This window comes from Vicia villosa, linkage group LG5 (assembly GCF_029867415.1).
Source record: "Vicia villosa cultivar HV-30 ecotype Madison, WI linkage group LG5, Vvil1.0, whole genome shotgun sequence".
Classification (NCBI taxonomy): domain Eukaryota; kingdom Viridiplantae; phylum Streptophyta; class Magnoliopsida; order Fabales; family Fabaceae; genus Vicia; species Vicia villosa.
The window spans coordinates 88,786,661-88,791,723 of record NC_081184.1 but is presented as its reverse complement, the minus strand read 5'-3'; the positions used below and the strand labels follow the sequence as shown (position 1 = coordinate 88,791,723).

The following is a 5,063-nucleotide window of genomic DNA, read 5'->3' as shown; positions in this document are numbered from 1 at the left end:
GCACACCCTAACAAACTCAATTAACAATTTCACAATTCAATTAACACAAAGTTCCAGCAAACTAACTCAAATTCAAGCAATTCCCACGCTTGATTCATCACAAAGCAGCACACAGATCACTAATATCTCAATCTTACATTATACAATTCTAAATTGTAGAAACTGTTACACAGTAAACAAATAACAAATTTTGTAGAAACTGTTAGAATTTATTACACAATAAGTGAATAACAAACCTGAAAGGAAGAGTATTTCCCTCTCCCTTAACCAAAGCATAGAGGTGAGAGTTTAAGGATGACTATAAGTATCAAATTTCTAAACCTTAGAATTAGATCAAGTATCAAATAAAAAGTACTATATCACTTACCACCAGGTGGTACAATTGCAAGATTCAATGCATTGTTATCCTCCATTTCTAGAGCTTTAGGATTTATTTCATTCAAACCCTACATAACATATACAAATATATATATTTTGTCAAGTTAAAATCCTAACCGCAGGCACACTTGTAAATTAGATAGAATGATAACTGAAACATATCAGTAAATCATTGATGAAAAAACAACTGACAATAAAATGCAATATTTGATGTGCCAATCTCAAAGTTCAACACCTTAGGATATCCCAAATGATGTCAAAATCGGATGATAACTTAGCTGAGTCCACAACTTCAATGTTTACCTGCATAAAGAGTATCTCCTGCTGATCAAGTACTTCATGTTTGAGCAAATATATAAATCATCTTAGTTGATTAATAAAGACACACCTTTTTGGGCCTTACAGGAACATGAAACTCCATTCCCCAATTTCTAAACAAATCCTGCATCAAAGAACCAGTCCAACAACCAGCAGCAACTATAACTGCCTTCTTGCTGTATAATGTATTCTTGGAAGTCTGAACAGCTTCAACACCATTGCTATCTGACCTAAACACAAAACCAAACCGTGTTATCTGCTTCACCATTTGTAATGCAGCATGTTGCTCTTTACCTCAAGGATCCAGCTTCAGTAAGTCCAATAATATGTCACATGAACCATATAATTGCCTCACCTGCTTCTGATCCGCGTCATATACGTATTTAATTTATACTCCTCTCACACAAATGTCAGAATTATGTATTTAACATTGTTTGACATATTATCAGTGCACATTGAACGACAATGGTCAATTGATTTAGTTAACAGAATAAGTAAAAAATAACTAACTTATCTTTTTGTGGAATCGACGACACGGTGTTTGGCATCGTTTCAGTGAGACGATTTGGGACATCATTCCGGAGACTTTGTCGAGAGCGTCAAGTCGGTCAATCTCTAGTAGTGCTCGGATAAATGCATTAACCGCTCAAGTATTGCTGCTATAATGCATTTGTTACTGCTCCGAGTGTGGAACTCAGACTGTTACTCTTAACGTCCGCAGCGGCATTATAATGCTTCTGTCATGTTGGCATGGAAATGCTCACGCAGCTAACACCTCTTTTCGTGCCGGTGTCAATGATGTGTTTGACTTTGTAGCAGACACTTAGGTTGTAGCTTCTTGGCTGTCATGAGATGAATTCCCACAAACTGCATCGATATATGCCCGAGTTTCGTTGGATTTCAGCTGTAATTCTGTATACACATTGAAATGCGAACCAGATAGAAAAGTAAGCACCTTATTTGCAATTATTATAGACTAAGCAATACAAAACAACATGACTGACATATAAAAACTCAGTTTAGCAGCGCTGATATAAAACAGAACTGATTACATGAATTGGTGTTTACCTCAAAGAAACCGAATCAATGCAAAAAAGACACCGAGTTTAGGTCTGAAATAGGAAATCATGAAACCAACACCGATTTCAGCCAATGCAGGTACACGATGATGATTCTATTGGTTGAAGCACGATACTAAGTCACTTAAAAGCAACGCTGCCGCAAACATAACTTCTGAACTGTAATAAAAATCAGAAATCAATTGAACATAAGGAAAGAAATTTTAAAATAAAGCTACAAATAAAATTGTTAAGAAATATAAATCTTTGTAAAGAAAAACCTACAAGATGCACTGCTCTTTTGACTTCACGTCCAGACTGTTGTCAGAAGTTGCGATTTAAGTTTGTAAAACTTTTCAATCTGGTGACAATCTCTAATAAAATCCTTGGGAGCCAGATCTTGGTCTTTTTATTGGCACAAACCTCGATCTTGATTGTGATCTTGATTGAGCCTTCCAGGGTGATGGTGAAGGGGACTTTGAAATCCTGATATACCATTATGCCCAAAGAGAAAATAATTTCACAGTGAGTTGAATCCAAAACAAATGTATGTGCAAGTGTAACTTCATAAGCATTGAATGTCATGCTCAGAGAGAACAATTTCCATGAAGCAGCACAATCTACTTCAAGCAAATTGTATGGCTGTAGAAAAAGAGCAGTAGTTATACAATTTGTGTAATTATGTACAAACTCATCAAAGTACGTCCACGCGCCTCCCCAAACAAACTCATCAAAGTAGCCGGTAGAATTGTAGAATATCGAAGCCTCAGAACTACCTGCACTCAAAAATATTTCAGTTTAACAACACTCAAAAAGAGCATGAGCAAGCCAACTACTATGACCACTTTCCTATAAATCAATGCCTCTAAAACATAATGAATGACATATAAAAATATTGCTAAAATACCAATGAAACTATTCAAGACATACAAAATGATAAAATAATAAAATACTCAGTCGTTTTATCGAATACCTTATATGCACCTTACCACATTCTCAACAATGAGTTCCTGCATATCTCTGCAATGCAAATAAAGTCATTAGAAAAATATAATAGCAACCATAAAATGGAAAAATAAATACCTTCAAAGGTTAATGACAAAACTAATAATGCTCATAATAAGATTAAAAGACCAATCAATTGAGGTTTGACATTAAAGTATTTTCTACCTTTTGTCAATCCAAAACCAGTGTCACTTCCAAAGTCAGAATAATGCTCATATCATTGAAGCTATTTTCAATCTTCTGGTACCCATTTATATGATAGAAACGAATGAATATAAAAGAAGACACACACCTTGAAAGAACTCTCAATTTTGAAATCAACTGATATCAAATAACTTAACAGCGGTTGCACTATTCATGCACGTGTCTCCTTAAGATAGAAATATTTACCTTCATTTACATTCAGATCTCCAGAAATAGTTGTTCTAATAGAACAAAGTGCCCTCTCTGCTTCCCCTATTGCCATTTCCCAAACTTTACCATTTCCACGAACCCCGCATCAGCTCCATAACAACATTGTTGTGGACTTTCATCGAATATGTGAAATGCATTATCTATCAAAGAAAACAAAAGGATAAAGGGGGCAACATTCAAGTTTTAGTTCGATTAAAACAAATAGACAAAGAAGGAAGAAAAACAAAAGAAAGTAGAGAAGACAGAAGAGGGAGAAAATCAACCTGTATCGGAAACAACCGTGTCCCACTCAGTCCAACCGCGACACCACCGCAAACTAAATCGCATGCTGGTTCCCTTTTCCAACCAAGAAAGCTCCGCCATCTTCAGTCACGCTTCCCTATCATCACCGTATAGTCACCATGAATCAATACACAAAACCATAACGCCATCGTCAGTTTACACTTCAGATCCACCATTTCATATGCAAACTCAAGGTTTCGACAGAAATCTTGTTAGGTTAAGAGAGGAAGAGATGAAATGCATAGAGTTTAGGTTGAGAGCAAGAGATAAAATGCAGAGAGTTTAGGTTTCAGATCTATTTTAGTTACATAGAAGAGAGAGAGAGAGAGAGAGAGAGAGAGAGAGAGAGAGAGAGAGAGAGAGAGAGAGAGAGAGAGAGAGAGAGAGAGAGAGAGAGAATAGTATAGAGGCAGAGAGAAGTGAAAGAGATGAAATGCATAGATTTTAGGTATCTATCGGAAGAAGGGAGAAGAAGGAGGAGGAGGAAGAAGAGAGAGTGTGTGAGAGAAAGGACGTGAGAGAGAGAGAGTGTCGAAAGATTTCGTTCGTTTTCAAAATTGAATTTTGAATTGCAGCTTGGCAAAAGGTAAAAGAGGAAAAGTAATAGCAACTAAACTGTATGACATCATCAATCAGTTCAAACATAGCAAGCAAAAGCATAAAACAACAACAATTTAATTAGAATAGAACAATATGACATCATTGGTTAGAAAAAGTAAATTTTAGACACTTTTTACCCCAAAAACAATTAGGTGTAATTTTTTGAACAAAGGGCAATTGAGTCTTTTCCAGGTACATTTGTTTTCTTATTTTATAGATGTTGATCTAAAAGATTTTTTTTGCTGTAAACTTGAGCTCATATATCCTTATTTAATGAAAATCTTCTACATAAATCTTAGCTTCAAAGATGTGGTCATCTCCTCAAACATATTGAGAACTCCTATTTCACTTTCTATTTCTATTGTTGAGTTTGGTGACATTCTTGGCTTACCATATGAAGGCACCGATTTTTCATCTAATAGTTCTTGAGACGACCTGGATGAATAGTTTAAACTTTAGGATGGTACTTAATTATGTTTGGTTGATCATACTGCTGGCAACGAAGTGGCTCTAACCGTTGGTTACATGTCGATGAGTTGTTATCCTCTCCTTTATGTCATCTCAAATGTAGGATTTCCAAGGAAATCTATTCATGCTCTATTGTTCAAAATAGATGCTATTGTATTATTTCTTCTTCTAAAAAATGTCACAATAAATGAGGTCGGTGGTGTGGTTTAACACATGATAGACTGTCGAATGGGTAAAACTTGGTTATCTTATGGTGTTATAATTACAAAAATTCAATTGCATGATGCGATTGGTGTTGAAGGAGAAGAAGTTGATACAAGCAAATCGAGGATCAGATAAGCTAAGTTGAATCAAATAAAAATATTAAAGAGGGATGAAGTATAGGTCATCCTTCCGAATCCTCCAGCTCCTCCAACTTTTCACCAACAAGAAGGGACAAATTTAGAAGATTTTGACTTTGACACACCTACATATCATCCATCTGAAGATTGATTCCAAGTCATCATTGCAAGCTCACAAGAGAAAAACAGTCTGCTCCAT

At 35.6% G+C, this 5,063-nt stretch overlaps 1 long non-coding RNA gene across 1 annotated transcript; it reads right to left on the bottom strand.

Moving 5' to 3' along the window:
• Window positions 1-2,163: 2,163 nt before the first annotated feature.
• On the bottom strand, window positions 2,164-3,293 carry LOC131606828 (uncharacterized). Its single transcript, XR_009285070.1, has 3 exons — window positions 3,150-3,293; window positions 2,728-2,774; window positions 2,164-2,530 (listed from the first exon to the last, which is right to left on the bottom strand). It is a non-coding gene; the product is annotated as an uncharacterized LOC131606828 (long non-coding RNA).
• Window positions 3,294-5,063: the final 1,770 nt, after the last annotated feature.